Below are 20,206 nucleotides of genomic sequence, written 5' to 3'. Positions count from 1 at the left end.
TTATGGTGAGTACATAACTTCTTTATCTGATGTTGTCAATCTTTATTTTATCCTGGACAGATGGGACAGAGTCCCCAGCTACCTAAAATATTGGGTGGACTCATGGAAGAATATTCCTGAGCACCATCAAGCCAAAGAATGATCTTCGCCTAAAGACCAAGTCCAGTTTGTAATAAGTAATAAAGGTATGGGCAGAAGCCCAAGTAGCTGCTGCACAAATATCACCCACTGAAGCCCTAGATTTGAAAACTGCTGAAATGGCTATAGATCTTGTAGAGTGAGCTTTGATGGGCATAGGCAAGGTTAATTTATTCTTATCATAAATGAATGAAATGCAATCTTTAAACCAGCTATCACCCACTGAAGCCCTAGATTTGAAAACTGCTGAAATGGCTATAGATCTTGTAGAGTGAGCTTTGATGGGCTTAGGCAAGGTTAATTTATTCTTATCATAAATGAATGAAATGCAATCTTTAAACCAGCTTTACACAATTTTGCACTGGAAAATGAAATAAACATTTGAGTTTCTAATGTCTTTCGTTCTGTGAAGAGATAAAGTAATTGTCTATGGATGTCTAGTAATTGTAGGGCATATTCTCCTTTGCTTGAATGACTTGGGAAGAAAACTGGTAAATTAATTGTCTGATTGATGTTAGCCTCTGATACTACCTAGGGTAGAAAGGAGGGGTTTGTCTGAGAAACAGATAAGGAGGTTCAGATGATAAGGCTTGGATCTCTGAAATCCTCCTGGCAGAAGTAATGGCTACCAAGAATAGTGTCTTCCAAGATAAAAACTTCAGATCACATTCCGCAAAGGGTTCAAAGGGGGAAGGGAAGGTATTACGCCCTGCAGTACTAAGTTTAGATCCCAAGGAGGAGTGAGGTTCTTGAACAGGGGTTTTAACAAATGCATGCCCCTTAGGAATGACTTACAAAGTCTATGACAGGCTAAAGAACATTCTTCTAAACTATTGTGAAAATTAGAAATTGCAGCCATTTGCAATCTAATGATGGAAGGGGAAGCTCCAGCATTGAAAACAGAGGTTACAAAGTCTAAGACATGCTCTATGGAAGTAGAAAAAGGATTATTTTTTTTCCCTTTGGCCCAAATAGTAAATCTTTTCCAATCAGTAGAATATAGTTTCTGACTGGAAGGTTTATGAGTAGGCAACAGAATGTGTCATGCTGGGGATAAAATATTAGGATGCCTAGCAACTAATGGAATTGGAGGAACCACGGTGTCAGCTTGAGGTTCAAAATGTCTGGGTGAACAAGACCATCTGAATGGAAAGAAGTTCTGGAACTGGGTCCAGAATCCAGGGCTCTCGAATCAGATAAGGCCAAAGAAAGGGGAACCAAATCTGTCGAGGCCAAAAGGGTGCAATAAGGATTACTGTGCTTTTCAACCTGAGTGCTTTTTGTAAAAATTTTGGAATCAGATGTATTGGGGGATAGGCATACAAAAGACCAGGGGGCCAACTGTGGAGGACAGCATCTCTGGGTGACTTCCCCGGAGGGGGAATCAGGGCGAAGTAATTGCTGCACTTGTTGTTTAGGGGGACACAAACAGGTTACAGCAAGGTTGACCCCATTGATGGAATATCATTTTCTCCACTTCTAGATTGAGAGATCACTCATGAGACTGAAGGATGTATCGGCTCAGTTTGTCTGCAATCACACTGCTACTCCCTGGAATGTGTGCTGCTATTAGAAATCATTTGGAAGAGACTGCCCATTGCAACACTGAGGGCTTTTCAACAAAGTGGATAAGACTTGGTTCCTCCCTGCTTGTTGATACACTAAACCACTGACATTTTCCATTTGAATTGCAACAGTCCCCTGAGGAAGAGCTGTCTGAAATGCCTGCAACGCAAGAAGTACTGCTGTTAGCTCCAGGACATTGATGTGCAAGTTGGCCTCTAAAGGGGACCAAGTGCCTTGGACCATCTTGCCCAGATAATGCCCCACCCCACCCCATCTGGAAGGCATCCGTGGTCACTATGGCTGTGGGCTCTGGAAGAACAAAGGGGTGACTGTGGAGAATTTGTTCGGAATGTACCCACCAAAGCAGATCCATTTTGCAAAGACTGATGCTCAGGATTTGGTCTGACAGGGGTTGATGAAGGATAGACCACTGGGAAGCTAGTATCCATTGTAGAATTCTCATATGAAACCTGGCTAAAGGTACTAAAGTTATTGATGCTGCCATCGACGCCAGAGCTTGCAGGACTAGTCAAGCCAGAACCCTCTTTCTGAGGATTATCCTTTGTACTTGTACCACTATTCTCTGAGTTCTTTCTGGAGGAAGGGATGCTATTGTTGTTCGAGTATTTAGTACAGCCCCTATGTATTCTAAATTTTGTGTTGGAGTTAAATGAGATTTTTCAAGATTTATCATAATCCCTAGATAGGCGCAGATATCAAGGGTGTAATGTCTGACTACCATTAACTGATGCTTGGTCGAAGCAGTTATGAGCCAGTCGTCCAAGTACAGAAACACTTAGAATCCTTGCAGTCTCAAGTGAGCTGCTACTACTGCCATCCATTTGGTGAACACCCTGGGGGCTGTGATGAGACCAAAGGGCAGGAATGACTGGCTCCCAGACGGAAGTGGAGGAACTTTCTGGAGCATTTGTTCATCTATATACGGTAATACGCATCCTGAAGGTCTACTGAGCACATCCAGTCATCTTTCTTTAGAAAAGGAAAAATAGACTGTACTGTGATCATCCTGAACTTTGTTTGCCGAACAGATTTGTTCAGTACACTGAGATCCAAAATGGGTCTCCAGTCCCCTGTCTTTTTTTGGCACTAAAAAGAATCTTGAATAGGTTCTGGATCCTTTCTCATCTGGTGGGGCTTCTTGGATGACTCTTTTGTCCAGCAGTTTTTGAATTTCTTGTACTGCTGAATCCTTCTGATTTGGTGGAACATCAGGGATTTTCTTGATTAGAGAGTAGGGAGAGAAAAGGGAATGATATAGCCTCTGGAAAAGGTCCATTGAACAAGAACAAACACCTTCGCAAGTACGGCAGGTGCAAACGGCCAAAAGAGTCCAATTGCAAACAAAGAGGCCAGCACCACAGTGTTGAAGCATGAAATGTTTAATAATTACATAGCATCATATCGGTTTCGGCACACTTGCCTTCCTCAGTGAATACACATGCTATGACACAAAAAATACATCTGTAGTAGTTAGAACTTCACTTCCGGTTGAGTCATTTCCTCCAGTATCATTAATTAACACAAATAATATTTATAAAAACAAATGATATTTATAAGAGATCATTTAGCACCGGTGAAAATAGACCTCCTAATTTAATAATCCAGTATTTTTCTTTAGTATTCAAAGCAGAGTGCCAGCCTAGTTTATTAGATTTGTCTCCCTGGATCTTATCTATCACAGTGAAACGAAACTGGGCAGTGGTGTGTATAGTACTGTGTCTGTATAGGGCATATTTAATCGTTTGTTACGGAAGTCACTATAATGTTCAGACTTCCGAATACGTAGAGATCGGGATGTTTGTCCAATGTAGAAAGCTGAGCAGGTGCAAGTGGCTAAATATACAACCCAGTCAGACCCACACCATACCATACGTAACATACCTAAGTCTCAGTTCCTGCATATTAAAAGAATATGCACCAATCAGAAAGAATTTGCAGTTTCTCAGCAAGACATGATACATAGGTTTCAGGTGAGGGAGCTATCGACAACAGGACATACAATCTGCTAGCCCGTGGTCATCTGTTCAAGATAGGACTCAGTTACTTACATATAGACAGAACTCATGTGGGTGAATCGGAACCGATCAGATTTATTATGACTTATGGACATAATATTAATCTCATTAGGGAAGTTGTGTCCAAGCATTGGAACATCTTAATGGCCAATGAAGAGCTGAACTAGGCATTGGGGAACCAGTGTCAATTTTCATATCGTAGAGGCAAAACATTGGGATCATATTTTGCACATTACAAAAAGCAAGGTAGTGGACAGCTAATGTACCATCAACTGACCATCACAGGGGATAAACTTTTGGGCTCATTTCCTTGTGGCCACTGCACCTTTTGTAAACATGTATACAAATCCAAACAATTTACAAGTCAGAATTTGGGACAAGTTTATGACACACAATGTTTTGGGAACTGTGGATCTGACTGGTTTGTATCTGTAGCCACTTGCACCTGCTCAGCTTTCTACATTGGGCAAACATCCTGACCTCTACATATTCCGATGTTTGAACATTATAGTGACATCCGTAACAAACTATTAACCAATGCCCTATACAGTCACAGTACTATACACACCACTGCCCAGTTTCATTTCACTGTGATAGATAAGATCCAGGGAGACAAATCTAATAAACTAGACTGGCACTCCACTTTGAATACTAAAGAAAAATACTGGATTATTAAATTAGGAGGTCTATTTTCACCGGGGCTAAATGATCACTTATAAATATCATTTGTTTTTATAAATATTATTTGTGTTACTTAATGATACTGGAGGAAATGACTCAACCGGAAGTGATGTTCTAACTACTATATATGTATTTTTGTGTCATAGCATCTGTATTCACTGAGGAAGGCAAGTGTGCTGAAACCGGTATGATGCTATGTTTGTTTGTCTTTTTGGCTTTTCCGGTTAGGGGTCGTCACAGCAGAAATCCGGTCCACTAATGACTGGCAGTCGCTTTATATGGTGCTGAGTTGCCAGCCTGACGCCCGTGTCTTTCGGAGGCCACTCAACCATGGGGAGGACACGCAGACTCCACACAGAAGGCACTCCAGCCGAGAATCGAACAGGTATAATGCTATGTAATTATTAAATATCTCATGCTTTAACACTTTGGTGCAGGTCTCTTTGTTTGCAACGATCCACTGAACCCAGGAATCTGTTGTTAAATTTAGCCAGGTGTTTAGGTGCAAGGATAAGCATCCCACAACTGGCTCCAGAGGAAGTCAACCAGGCCTCACTTCAGGAACGCTGAAAGGGCTTTCCTGGAAAGGAACCCCTGAAGCCCTGATTTTGCAGACCACCTCTGCCACAAGGATGGCTTCTTCTGTTTTGGTTCCCCCCTCTGCCCCTGGGGGTACTGCCTCCATGTGTGTCCTGGAAAGGCCCTTGAGACTTTTCGAACCACAATTTTCCATCACTCCTTTGGTTCCTGGAAAAGGACCTTTGGGGGGGGGGTGGAGAAATGCATGCCCACAGCAGAAAGGGTCTTACCATCCTTCTCACACTTGGATAAAGTCTCTTTTACCTTGGGGCCAAATAAAGAAGTTTTGTGAAAAGGAGCACTGACGGAATAAGACTTAAATGGTTCCACAAAGTCATATAGGTGCATCCAAGCATGTCTCCTTATGGCTATGTCTGTACCCCCTGCTCTAGACTTCCCTTCGTCTGTACAAGCGATCAGCCTCATGGACAAACTGGACGCAGACTCCAGGGTGGCTAACTGGGAAGCCACTTTCTCTTGGACTCCCTCAGCTACAGCTCCTGCTAGGGTGTCTGACAATTCCATAATCAGATCCCGTTGGAGTCTGGTGAAATGTGCCAAAAAATTCAAGGACCTTATAGTGAAGATCGATGAAGTGTAGATCCGCTTCCGAAATCTGTCCATAGCCTGAGACTCCCCTGTTGCAGAGATGGACAGCGGAACTCTCCTCAGCAAGTTCCTTTTTAGTGGTGGCTGCTACAGCCATAGCATCCACAGGTAATCCCTTGGCCCAGAACTGTTTATCTTTGGGAGTGGATAGTATTTTATCAGGTCTTTTGGGAATGGGCTTGATGGTGTTTGGAGCCTTCCATGCCTGCTGTGAAATCAACTGAATGAGTTCTTCAGCATGTGGGGTCACTAAGAGGTAGAGAGGCAAGTGCCAAAAGCCTGCAGGTAAACAGATACCTCAGAAGAAGGGTTCTGGGACTTCCAGCCACCCTTCTGTTTTAAAATTTCCAGGATGTCTCCAAATGAGATATCCTCAGGAGGTGGCCATGGGGACCCTTCCCCCTCATCAAAATCTGTGACCTCGGTGACTGACTCCTGGGGGGGGGGGCAAATATTTCCTCTTGCACTTTTTTTTCTGAGGGACCTCCTCAGGGGGATAATCTGGGGAGGTATCAGAAGACGACAGTACATGAGCCTGTGAAGCCTGAGGCTTCAGTACCCACTGTCCCAGTGGAGAGGCAGGAGGAATAACTGAACTAGAGAGGGATACCTGTTCCAAGGGGGAAGGCATCAAATGAGTCTCTACAAGAGAAAGGGCCCTCTGCATAGCCTGGAAGGCTGGACCCCCAGAAGATGGAAGGGAGCCTGGAACTGAGAGAGACTGCCTTGGAACCAGGGTCACTCCCTGCTCCAAAGAACTGACTCTCAAAGCCAGAGCCAGAGCTGAACAAATTCAAGTTGAAGCTCCGAAGAGCAGGGACAGTTCTGAAAAACCTAGAGTCAAGAGCCCCCCCCAGAACAGATCAGGTAGCTACGGCTCCAGCAGGTCTCTGGTTTTGAAGTAACCGAAGAGTTCAGGATAAATACTAATTCCTAACAAATGGATAACTCCGGAGCCAGTACAGTCGGTGCTGGGAGATCCAGAATAGACAACTCTAAGACCTCAGAGGAGGTTAGAGGAAGAGTAGTTAGTGGGATAAAGGAAGTTTCGGTACCACAACCTGAGGGGGTCAGAACCGACAGGGGGCCTGAAAGTCCTCTAGCCCATAGGATTTTATTCATTAGCCTCCCCACCTTGAGCTTGGAAAGAGTTTTGGTGCAGCAGACCGATAAAGCAGAAGGAGATGTAGGCCTCTGTAGAAAAACTTCAGGGAGCTCTCCAGCAAAGGGATAAACTGAAGGAGTATAGGCAGTCCTAGGCAGTATGTCCTTGGTCATAGCAGGTGAAGCAGCAGAAATTTCCTGCACTGAGCCCTTCATCGTTGAAGGACTTAAAATAGCAAACGGTGCTGGAGTGGATGTTGGTGCTGATGTGTCAGGAGCAGAGGCCTGCAGAAAGAGAAATGTTTTTATTATTTTTTAATATATATATATATATATATATATATATATATATATATATTTTTTTTTTTTTTTTTTAAGAAGAATAAATGGAAAAAGGACGATCAGCAATGACAGAGGAAGGTAAAACTATGAAGGTGGGGACTATTAACTATGATAGTGAGAAAATGCATAAAAGTGTAAGGGAAAGGAGTATCAATGATACTTAAAGGATTATATTAAATGTAAGGAAAAGAACTAAACTAGTTGGGAGAAACTTTAAAGGACAAAAGAATTTAACCTAAATTCACTAAGCTCGAGAGCAGTAGCTAAACGTGACCATTTCAAATCGGCAAACGAGGGCTGAGGTAATTGAGAGAGAGGGATTGTGGGTAGAGGTGAAGTTCGAGAGTTTTTAGCTGGTGCGAGCTGTAATAACAGCTGAGTCAGTTCCAATATCGGAACCAAACCCATTTGTCAAGGATAAAATGAAGACTGACAACATCAGCTCAAACTCTTATTCTGACGTGTGGCAACTGGTCTATTTAAAATAATAGCAGACACATACATCTGCACAAACCTGCCCAGAAAAAAGAAAACAATATTTCTTAAGAGATGGCTTTCAAATGTAGGGTTGGGGACAACAAAAGTAGGTTGCGAGTACAAAATACAAACTTCTGAGTACACCCCTCAAGTAAGTAAGTTTGCTTATTTTTTTTCAACCAAATGATGAACAGTGGTGCCTTCAAAGGGAATGCGGTTTGAATCTCCCTCCCAGTTACAAAACAACATATACATACATACACACAATGTATGCACGCCAGGTTGAAGGAAAGATCAGCATACTGACAGTCACATCCTAGTTTAAATAACCCCATTTTATAAGCAAATAATCTAATATGTAGTAGGCAATAAAAATTCATAGTACCATCTGAACAGAAGCATGCACCAACTCTCTACAAACAGCCTTATTAGCTATATACTCTAAGAGCACCAACAGCCTCACTAGTTATATACTCATAGTTTCACTATGAATGAATGGCAACTGACAAAGGAAGGGGGAAGAGTAAGTATTACAACAGATGGTGCACTGGAACAGTTTCTGAAATTTTTAGTACAGATGCTAAAGAAATAATTTCATACATGACTCAAAGAGATATCCGACATTAGCTGCCTTAGTCACAGCATGCTTCTTTAGCAAGTAGTTCCCCACCATGCTACGCAGTAATCAGTTATTGCTGCCTGCAAACAGATCTTCCTCCAACCCAGTTTTCAGTAAGCAAATAACTAAAAATAATGGATACAGATTAAGTTTTTTTCAATTAATATGAGCCATTTTTAAAGACATATTAACTACCTCTGCAAAGGGTTTACTATCAAAATGTTGAAATTCATTTGGTCTATGGTCCTATGATTGACCCATATGGTCGACACATGAATATTAAGTAGTTCATTTGGAGGACAGGAAGTGCATACAAATTACCTGTCGACATTATGTTGCAAACAGGGCAAGGATTTTCCCTTGTCTGCACTGTTGTGAAATCTTGGAGTTGTAATATATAAGTAGCAGGGGGTGTGGGTGGCACAGCTCACCACTGGGGGATGCAGGGGGCACAGCCCCCCTTCAAAAACACTAGTGTTAGTTTGCAGGTGTTTTTCGACCATTTAAATTTAGACTTTTTTTTTCGGTATTTTGAACATTCGATGTAATGACTTTAGACTTTATGAATGTCGACCATGTGAATTTCAACATTTTGATAGTAAACCTTTGCAAAGTGTATCACTTTGACACCTACCCTACCAAAACTTGGTGCCATATCATTTCACTGCCAACTTCATCTTTGCTATGTTAAATATAAAATTCAACAACTCCAACTCTCTATAAGAGAATGGCCATGTTGACTAATATTGTTTAAGAATTAACATCTGTGTTTCTTTAATAGTTTGCAGTTTTTACACCCCCCCCCAAAAAAAAGTACAGTCGTGTAATTTGAATTTACCTTAACAGTAAATGTTTGAATGATCACTGCTGCAGTTGCCTTTGTATCTTCCCACAGATATAACAGCCAGAGAGCTTCCATAGCTTTAGAGCACCTTTCATATACCCAAACTGTCAGGCAGCTTGAGCTGAGCTGACTAAAAGTCAAATTTGGGTGTGAAGCCCTTCAGAGCTATCCTGCCACAAAGAAAGGGAAGCTGAGCCCCAAAAGGACAATGCTAGGAACAACAAAAAAAATAAATGTCCATACCCTGGCATAAAAAAAATACAAAGGGGGAATGGACAGAGTGATGAGTGCAGCAGTATTTATTTGAACATTTACTGTTATGGTAAGTTCAACTTACACAACTGCATGGGTAGATCACCTTAGTTAACTATATCTGGGAGGTGGATGGAGAAGAATCCAGGAGTCCCTGAAGAATGGTTCTAGCAAAGTTTGATCTAGAACTAGGAAAATAATCAAGCTTATAGTGATTTCTAAAAGCATGTAGAAAGGACCAAGTAGCAGCTTCTAGAAGACTTCTAGAATCCAACACGTTTCAAAAAGTCACAGATGAAGCCAAGGTCCTGGTTGAGTGAGACTTATCCTGCCTGGAATAGTTTTGTTATGGTGAGTATAACAAAAGCTAATAGCCTTAGACACCATTTCAAAATAGTCTATTATGACAAAAGTTGTCTCTTCTCCTAACTTTCACAAGAAATGAACAACTGATCTGATGATCTGAAAGATTTAGTTCTGTCAATATAGTACCCAAGTTGCTGTGGACACCCAAGATAGGGAGTATACTTTCTTCTTCATTTTTAGGTTCAGGAACGAAAACAGGGAGATGGTTAGTTTGACTTAAAGTAAACTCAGATACCACTTTAGGCATAAAAGAAGGATTAGTTCTCAAAGATACCCTATTCCCTGTGGAAAATGAAATAAGGTTGACTCAACATAACAGCTTGCAACTCAGATATCCTACTTGTTTTCCATGTTAAGAACCTAAAGTCAGCCAGATTAGCTGGTTCAAATGGAGCAAGTGTTAGCTTCTCTAACACAAAATTAAGATCTCAAGGAGGGACCAAGGGTTCATTTGGAGGTCCGTTATGCAAAACATCTTTCTAGAACATTTTGACATGAGACTGCCTTGAGAAAGGAGGATCCATAGGCAGACATGCTGAAATGGCTGATAAATTAATCCTGACAGAAGAATAACAAAGGCCATAGGATAATAACTCACATAAATACTGTAAAAACTGAGATCAAGCTGCCCTAAAAGGGTGCTGGTTATGCTGTTGGCACCAGCTAGAAAACCTTTTCTATTTGCTAGCATATGATTTTCTAGTAGCAGGCTTTCTTGTCTCTATTAGTACCTGCTGGACATCCTCAATAAAGAGGAGCCAAAATGGAATTAAGACCCTATCATCCAGGCAATTAACTGAAGATGACTAATGGTGGGGTTGTATCAAATACCCATTCTTGTGAAAAGTAGATCCAGTCTGTGAGGAAGCTTGTGGTAATTGCCCCTGGCCATTTCCAAAAGAAGGGAGAACCAGGGTTGCCTGGGCCACAAGGGAGTCACCACAATGATCTTGGGGGATTCCTACTGAATCTTCAGAAGTACTCTGGATATTAACGGAATGAGAAGAAAAGCATATATGAACATTCCCATTCAAGGGGAAAGAAAATACACCTGTCTTCCAGGCCTTCTTGTATTGAAACCTGGAACAGAATCTTGTCAGTTGATTGCTCATAGGATGCAAAGACGTCTACCTGAGGAACTCTCTACAGATGGGTCAAATCTTGGAAGATCCCCAATCTAGTTTCCATTTGTAAGGGTCAGCCCTGGTCCTGCTCAGGTTATCCGACACACAATTTTGCTCTTACCGAAAGTAGAGGAAGTCTGCAGTGTGAGACACTGTGAAGCTCTATCCCAAGCTAACATGGCTAGCCTGCAAAAGGGGTATGACCTGGTTCCCCCTTGCTTGTTGAAGTACCACATGACTGTGGTATTGTCCGTAACACTTGAAAAGGTCCCGGGGACCAAAGATGGTTCAGAGAATTAAGTGCCTTGATAAAAGCAACCATTTCCTTGATATTTATGTGCTTACATCTATCCTTGGTGTCCCACACCCCCTGCACTTTTATCTCTCCTAAAACTGCTTCTCAAACGAAGTCTGCAGAATCTGTGGTGACTGACTGCTTTGGAGCATGGAGAAAGAAGAGGAGACCTGGATTTTAAGGATATTTAATATCTCCACCAAAAGACTTCTCCTTTGACAAACCCCAGCACTGTAATTTCAAAAGATAAAGGGTGTTGATGCTTTAACCAAAGGTATTTCAGATACCACTGTATCTTTCTTATGTGGAGTCCTGCCAGGAATATCATGAGATTCATTAGATGCTATGAGAACCAAAATCCTGAGGTATTCCCTCACAGTGACAGAAGTCTAAGTCGATACCCACAGAAATAGATCTAAATAAAGATCTATTTTTTCCTGTGGAAGAAAAGCTCTTTGAATTAATGTATCTAGTTGACATCCCAGGAACACAATCCTATGTGAGGGAGTCAAAAAAGACTTTTGAATGTTCTCTTGGAATCCCATCTTGTGTAAGAGATCTCTCACCCAAGGGAGAGATTCCTGACACTTTGAAAAGGACACTGCCAAGATAAGTAAGCTGTCTAAATATAGAAAAATGTGGATACCCTGTAGCCTGCAATGAGCTATAACTGGAGCTAGACACTTTGTGAATAATCTTGGTGCAGTGGATAGTCCAAATGGTAAGGCAGATAACTAATAATGTGATCCAGACACACAAAACCTTAAGAAATGTCTAAAGTCTAGCTGAACAAGTGAGTCTAGATTAATAAAGATGTGATGAATAGGGATATTTTAAGTCTAGTGTTACCAGGAAACATGAAAAAAGAAGAGGATGTAACAGATTGTGAAGTGACATCATTTTGAATTTTGGCACCATAAAAACATGTTTAGGAAAGAAAGATCCAGAACTGGTCTCCAAGCATTTCTTTCTTTGGCACTGGGAACATCCTTCAATAAAAAAACCCTCCCCACCTGGGAAGGAGTAACTGGTTCTATCACTCCTTGGGGCAGAATGTGATGAAGAACACATATAAAAACAAAATAGTCTAATCTGGAAGATACGGAATGACCCACTGGAAAGGAATAATTTCCTCCCACTGCCATATGTAACCCTAATGAATGATTTTCATAACCCATTTGTCTGAAACAATCTTTTGCCAAAGAGAAAAATTAGAGATTCAGACTTTTTGGAAGAAAAAAGAGGCCAGGGTGGGAGTAAGTCACAAGGTCTCTTGAACAGTCATTCAAACTTGTTGTACAGTCCTTGGTTTTTGGGAGATTTGAGACTTGCTTTCAGAACCTCTTTGCCATTTCTTCTTAAACTTCTGTTTATCTGCATTTTGTTGTGAAAATTTATTTTGTTTTTGCTAAACTTGTATGAGGAGATAGAAAATCCCCTGGACGATTTGGAAACGGAAGGCTGAAAAATCTTAGAGCTTTCCTGGATCAGCTTCCTCCTTTCATAACACTTTTTGATCATCACTGCAGCACAGGGGCCAGACTCTAATCTTTATCCAAGGGAGAATTTAAAACTTCATTTTTAACATTATCTGGGAGGTTCTGAAAATACAGTCATGCAATCCTCCTCAAAACAGTACCAGTGACCATAGCCCTGGAAGAAATATCAACAGAGGCATACACAACTACAATTAGTAATGGCCTGTGCAATAGAAGAAAAAAGAAGTTATGTACTCACCATAACGTTCCATGTTTGTAGTCCATCTCGCCCTTCATTCTTACTTATGGGTTCGGAGCTGATCCTCGGCTCCGACTTGGCCTATTACAAAGCTCAAAGTCTCTTAGTTGACTCGTGGCTAAGTAGGTATCCCATAGTGCACTAGTACAATCCCCAGATCTTGTTTGCTGCTAAAACTATACATAGACAGAACTAAGGTTATCCAGAAAGAACAACAATAATGAAAGGTCTGCACCCTACCAAGGTGAGCCTATCCTGTCTCCAGATCCTTCCAGGATGGGGGTAGGTGGTTGGGTTCGTAAGAGTGAAGGGTGAAATGGACTACAAACATGGAACGTTATGGAGAGTACATAACTTCTTTATGTTCTCTAGTCCTATCTCACCTTCATTCTTACTAATGGACAGCATTCCTAGCACCTTATTCTGGGTGGCTCACGGGAAAATACTCCTGAGTACTGTGGAACCAAAGGAAGCTCTACCGCTTGAGATCAGGTCCAATTTGTAATGAGTGATAAAGGTATGAGGAGTATCCCAAGTTACTGCTGCACAAATAATGTCAATTAGAGCTCTGGCTTGGAAGGCAGCAGATGTAGACTGGGATCGTGCAGAGTAAGAAGTTATGTACCTACCATAACGTTCCATGTTAGTTGTCTTCTTCTCGCCTTCTTTCTTGCTGGTTGGGTTCAGAGCTGATCCTCGGCTCCGACTCGGCCATCTACTAAAGCTCGAGAGCTATTTACTGGCTCGAGGCCTCCCCTTATCCCACAATGCTTGGCGCTAGATACCCAGATCTCGTTTGGCAGAGCTAACACCACAGAAAAAATTTTAAGGACACCTGTCCAAAATACAAGGTTTACCTACAGTACTAAAACAGAGGAGGACGTAACCCAGATAAGACTCAGCCAGAGGAAGAAGGCCTCAAAAAAGGACTCTTTTCGGTCTGTCCAGGCTAGGGGGATGGAGGGTGGGATGCACGGAAGAAGGCAAGAAGAAGACAACTAACATGGAACGTTATGGTAGGTACATAACTTCTTAATGTTAAGTTGTCTATCTCGCCTTCATTCTTGCTGGTTGGGACAGCGTCCCTAGCACCTTAGTCCTGAGTGGCTCATCAGAACAGACTCTTGAGCACAGTGGAACCAAAATCAGCTCTACTCCTAGAGGCGATATCCAACTTATAATGTGAAATGACGGTATGAGAAGTGGCCCATGTGGCTGCAGCACAACTAGATTCCATTGGTAGTCTAGCTTGAAAACCTACCGAAGTAGCTAACGCTCTGGTGGAATGACCTTTAGGTTTAGTAGGGAGTTCTTTATGTCTCAGCTGATAAATCAAAGTAATAATAGAGGCCAACGACCTGGATAAGGTTACTTTAGAAACTGGCAGGCCCTGTTTGCCCTCAGCAAAGGGCAAGAAGAGTTGGTCTGATTTTCTTGTTTGCTTAGTCCTGTCCAAATAAAAACATAATTGCCTATGAAAGTCCAATTGGTGTAACTTTTGTTCAGCTTTGTTTGAATAGTTAGGAAAAAAGACAGGTAGATCAATAGCCTGATTCAGGTTTGTTTCTGAAGGTATCTTGGGCAGAAAAGAAGGATTAGTCCTGAGTGAAACTCTATCCTTGTGAAACACAAGGCAAGGAGGACGAATACAGAGGGCTTGAAGTTCCAAAACTCTCCTAGCTGAGGTGATGGCTACTAAAAACAGAGTCTTCCAGGAGAGTAATTTTAAGGAACAGGAAGCCGCAGGTTCAAAAGGAGGGAGAATCAAGGATGCTAATATCAAGTTTAAATCCCACGGAGGCGGGGGATCTCTGACCGGGAGCCTAAGCAAAACAGTCTCTTTAAGAAAGGCCTTGCAAAGTTTGTGGGACATGATGCTGGTTTCTGACAGGCCAGCGTGGAAATTTGCGATAGCAGCTAACTGGACCCTAATGGTGGCAGATGAGGAACCAGCATGAAAAAGTTCTGCTAAAAAATCTAGAACGTGATGGACAGGGGCTGTAAAGGGGTCTATATTCCTAGCCTCTGCCCAGAAAGAGAAACGTTTCCACTTACTAGCATAAGTCTTCCTGGTGGTAGATTTGTGCGAAGAAAGGATGATTTCACGCACCGGCTGAGAAATATGTGGAAGCCTGGCTAAGGTTGGAAGTGGAGTAACCAAGCTGTGAGGTTGAGAGACTGAAGGGATTGGTGCAGCCCGCCCGACTGATGAACCAAGAGGTCTGGCACTGGGTCCAGATTCCAAGACTGCTCCAGTAGATGACGATGCAGGAATGGGAACCAAATTTCTTGAGGCCAGTAAGGGGCAATGAGGATCATCCTGGATCCCAATGCGGTTGCCTTTTGAATTAGTTTGGGAATTAGGGGAAAAGGTGGAAATGCATACAGAAGACCCCGGGGCCAATCGTGAACTAGAGCGTCTCTGGGGGAGTGGCCGGGGAGGGGGAAGAGAGTGAAGAAATCGTCACACTTGCTGTTGAGAGGAGTTGCGAAAAGGTCGCAGCAAGGTTGACCCCATCTGCGGAAAATTTTGTCCGCTACTGACTGATTGACAGACCACTCGTGAGGCATGAGAATAGCTCTGCTTAGCCTGTCCGCTATGACGTTGGACTTCCCAGGGATGTGTGTTGCTATCAGAAACCGTTGAGAGGAGATCGCCCACTGCCAGAGTCTGAGTGCTTCTCGACATAAGGGTTAGGACTTGGTTCCGCCCTGCTTGTTGATGTACCACACTACAGACATATTGTCTGTTTGAATTGCAATAGTCCCAGTGGGTAGAGAGTCCTGAAGAGCTTGCAACGCTAAAAGCACCGCTCTCATCTCCAAGACGATTATGTGCAGGTGGTACTCTAGAGGTTTCCAAGTGCCCTGGACAGTCCTGCCCTGAAAATGCCCCCCCCCACCCGATCAGGGAGGCATCCGTGGTCACCGTGGCAACAGGAGGAGGAAGAACAAACGGTCTGCCCTGGAGTACTAGAGGGGAGACCATCCACCAAGCCAGGTGGATTTCGCATGACTGAGTGATTATGTTGTGAGACATCGGAGGTTGTTGAAAAGACCATTGGGTAAAGAGCATCCACTGAAGAGTCCGCATGTGAAAACGAGCCAAGGGAACTAGTATGATTGCTGCTGCCATGAGACCCAAAGTTTTTAGTACAAATCTGGCCTAAATCCTCTTGCACTGTAGTAAGACCTGTGTTGGTGAATGTCTGACACACTGTCTAGTGGAAGTTTTGCAGACAGCTCTTTTGTATTTAATCTTGCGCCTATAAAGGCTATAGATTGACAAGGAGACAATGCAGACTTTTCGAAATTTATTGAGCTACCAAGCTCGAAGCACGTTTGGATGGTATAATCCCTGGCTCGCAGTAGCTGATGCCTGGTGGAAGCAGTAAGGAGCCAGTCGTCTAGATATGGAAACACCTGGAATCCTTGCCGTCTCAGGTGAGCCGTAACCACTGCCATGCATTTGGTGAACACCCCGGTGGCTGTGGTGAGACCAAAGGGCAGGGCTCTGAACTGATAGTGACTGGCTTCCAGCCGGAAGCGGAGAAACCTTCTGGAGCGCCTGTCCATTTTGATATGGCAGTACGCATCCTGAAGGTCTATGGAGCACATCCAATTGTCCTGACGCAAAAAGGGTAGAATGGACTGAAGCGTGACCATCCGGAACTTCGTTCTTTGAACAGATTTGTTTAACCTGCTGAGACCCAAAATGGGTCTCCAGTCCCCTGTCTTTTTTGGTACCAAAAAGAACTTGGAGTAAATTCCGGATCCTTGCTGGTCTGCTGGGACTGGCTGGATGGCCCTTTTTTCTATCAGTTTTGAAATTTCTGGCACTGCTTGTTCCCTTAGTCCGGGTGGAACATCTGGAAGGGACTTGGTTGTTTGCACAGGGGTGTGGAGAAAGGGGATTTTGTAACCCTCGGATATGATGGACCGTACCCATTTGTCTTGTGTGAGGAGTTGCCAGGCTTCTGGGTACAGTGACAATCTTCCCCCGACTGTCTCCGAAGGTCGACAGTCGGGCAGCCCCTCAGGGATGCTGACAGGTTTTGTCAGAAAAAGATTCTCTGCTACCCTGATTTTGCGGACCCTCTCTGCCCCTCGGGCTGCGTCTATTATTGTTCCCTCCCCTGCCCCTGGAGGGAAACTCGCCACGTGTGTCAGGCACGACTCCCTGGGGTTTGCAAAACCACATTTTTCCACTCTTCTGACCCTTAGGGTATGGTCTAGAGGGAGTAGAAAAACGGACTCCCACGGCAGAGAGAGTCTTGCCTTCCTGCTCACACTTGGTAAGGGTATCCCTTCACCTGTGGTCCAAACAGAGCCGAACCATCGAAGGGGGTATTGGTGAAGGATGCCTTAAAGGGGTCAGCAAAGTTACATAATCGCATCCAGGCATGTCTTCCCAAAGCCACGCCTGTACCTGCGCGGCCCTACTCGCCCCATCGGCTGCATAAGAAATGAGCCACATGGAAGAGTTGACGATAGAGTTAAGGGTCACCAGCTGGGAGTTAATCTTATCCTGAGCCCCCGCAGCTGATGGATCCTGAAGGGTATCACCCAGTTCCTTGAGAAGATCCCTTTGAAGGTGGGTGAAATGAAACAGATAATTCAGTGACCACATGGAAAAGGTTGCTGAGGAAAACATCAGATTCCCGTACCTGTCTATTGTCCTAGACTCTTTATTAGGTGAATGGACAGGCACCGAAGGGTCAGCCAATTCCTTCTTAGTGGCTGCTGCCACCACCATGGCATCAACGGGGACACCTTTTGTCAAAAATTGTTTGTTGGGTGGGGCTGTAATGAACTTAGTTGGCCTGCGGGGAGTTGGTTCCACTGTGTCCGGGGCTGACCACGCCCTTTGAGCCACTACTTCCATGAGCGGGTCGAAGGGTGGAGATATCCAGGAGGTGGAAGGGCGAGAACCAAATGCGTCCAGGTATACCGACTCGTCCTCGGAAGGGTTAAGGGCAGTCCAGTTCCCCCTCTGCTTAAGGATCTCTAGGATGTCTGAAAAAGAGACATCCTCAGAGGGGGATCTTGGGGAACCTTCCGAATCCTCCAAGTCGGTATCAGATGTGACTGACTCGGGGGAGTCGACATGTTTCCTCTTACATTTTCTCTTCCGAGGGGGCTCCTCTGAATGATCAGGGGAGGCCTTGGAAGAGGAAGATACGCCCAATGGGGCGACCTGGAGCATCTGTTCTCCACACTTGGGGTCAGGAGGGTGAACAGAGACCGATGCAGGCACCATGGGGGGAGGAGCTGAAGGGGCCGATCGAGGAGCTGACTCAGGAGTCAGCACCCTCCTCATGACCTCGAAGGCGCCCCAATCAGGCAGAGCAGAGGGTCCCCGCTCCGAAGAGACGTGAACCCCTCCCGGCACGAGGACGATGTCAGAGCCAAGCTCACCTGCGCCGAAGCCCCGAAAGGGAGAACGGGGTCGGACAAGGATCCGATGCCACTCGCCCCCTCGGAGCCGATGAGGGAGTCCCGGTGCCGAGATCCCTCCAAGGAAGGAACCAATGAAGAGATCGGAGCTGATGAAGGAGCCGAAAGATGTGGTATCGGCTCAGACATTTCAAAGATTCGAGCCCCAACCAGCTCCGGCGCCGAACACAAAAGGGGAGTCGGAGGAGGAACTGCTGAAGACACTGGGACAGCCACAGTCTGTTGAGAAGGGCTGGTTAACATTTTGGCCAGGGCCTGCGATTTAAGGAGTCTACTGACCACCCTCTCCAAGTCATGATCGGATAACCTGGAGGACCAAGAGGAGTGGGACCCTATGGCTTCATTCCGACTGAAGCAACAGTGACCTCGGAGCCGAGCGAACAGATTCTAGGGAAGGAGACCGAGAACGTTTTCGGCCCAATGACGTTTCCGACACTAAAGTCAGAGCCGATTGAGGTCTAGGGATGTCAGCTCCAGCTGGAGCCAAAGAGGAGGCAGATGCTCTGCCTGGCGACGACTCCGAACTGGGAGCCGATGGCTTGGCGGGCTTTGAGGATTTCCCCGACTGAGGCTTCGCCGGGGATCCCTCTGGCTTAAGTAAGCCTCTCAAAATAAGCTTGTTCCTACGCTTCTGCAGGACTCTCGGGCTGAAGGCATGACAGACCGAGCAGGAGTCCTGCAGGTGTAGGGAACCCAAGCAATAAACACAAGAAGTGTGACCGTCTGTCAGAGATGTCTTCTGACAGCACGAGTCACACTTCTTGAAGCCTGAAACTTTAGTATCCTTGGACATACTGGCCCGGGGATACTAAAGAGAGAAAAATTAAACTAGTGCTTAAACAAGGCACACAGAAACACTCACACACCCGTACTAGTTAAGCTAACAATAATAACCACAAAAAAACTATCACACACACTTAATAACAACTATCCTTAATAAAAATATACAAATACTACAAGGCTAAACACTACTCCTATAGGTACAACAAGGGTGGGGTTATCCACTAATAGAGAGAAACGGGGGGGGGGTAGAAACTCTCTAACAGAAAACGAGTTTCCTTAGTGGGACAAACTAGGGGATACACAGTCTAACTACACTACAAGGGAAAGACAATCTATATATAAGAAAAATACAAGGTAAATATTAGCTAGTAATACAAAAAAAAGGATTAATACGACCTGAGCCAGTAAAAGCGCAACCTCGAAGCTGAAGCGGCAAACAAGATCTGGGTATCTAGCGCCAAGCATTGTGGGATAAGGGGAGGCCTCGAGCCAGTAAATAGCTCTAGAGCTTTAGTAGATGGCTGAGTCGGAGCCGAGGATCGGCTCCGAACCCAACCAGCAAGAATGAAGGCGAGATAGACAACTTAACATTAAGCCTTAATCTTGAATGGTAGAGTTTTTCCATTGGAGGAGTAAATAAAGGAAATACAGCTTGAAATCCAATTTGATAGAATCACTTTGGAGACTGGCAAACCTAGTCTAGAATCAGAAAAGGATATGAACAACTGGTCTGACTTTCTGAGTTCCTTAGTCCTGTGAAGGTAGAACCGTAACTGCCTGTGAACATCCAACTGTTGAAATTTGTATTCTGTTGCATTAGAATGATTAGGGAAAAATACCGGTAGTTGTATAGTTTGGTTCAAATTAGTGTGAGAGCAAACTTTAGGGATAAAGGAAGGATTTGTACAAAGAGAAATTCTGTCTTTGTGGAAAATCAAATAAGGAGGCTTTATAGACAGTGCTTGTAACTCTGACATTCGTCTAGCTGATGTGATGGCTACTAGAAACAAAGTTTTCCAAGACAGAAATTTCAATAGGCACAAATGAGCAGGTTCAAAGGGTGGTGAAGTTAGCTTGGACAGAACAAAGTTTAGGTCCCAGGAAAAAGGGGGTCTTAGCAAAGCAGCACCTTTAAGGAAGGTTTTACACAATCTGTGGGACATCAGGTTAGACTCAGGTTGACCCAAATGAAAATTA

At 44.0% G+C, this 20,206-nt stretch overlaps 1 protein-coding gene across 2 annotated transcripts in view; it reads right to left on the bottom strand.

Moving 5' to 3' along the window:
• Positions 1–20,206, bottom strand: part of CCHR11.PART0H3orf20 (chromosome chr11.part0 C3orf20 homolog) — a 2,050,812-nt gene that overhangs the window by 644,532 nt on the left and 1,386,074 nt on the right. The gene's annotated exons all lie outside the window — the stretch shown is intronic.

The sequence above is a fragment of the Protopterus annectens genome, chromosome 11.part0 (assembly GCF_019279795.1).
Source record: "Protopterus annectens isolate FY-2018-M chromosome 11.part0, PAN1.0, whole genome shotgun sequence".
NCBI lineage: Eukaryota > Metazoa > Chordata > Ceratodontiformes > Protopteridae > Protopterus > Protopterus annectens.
The sequence above is the reverse complement of the archived record's forward strand: the minus strand, read 5'-3'. Positions and strand labels throughout refer to the sequence as shown.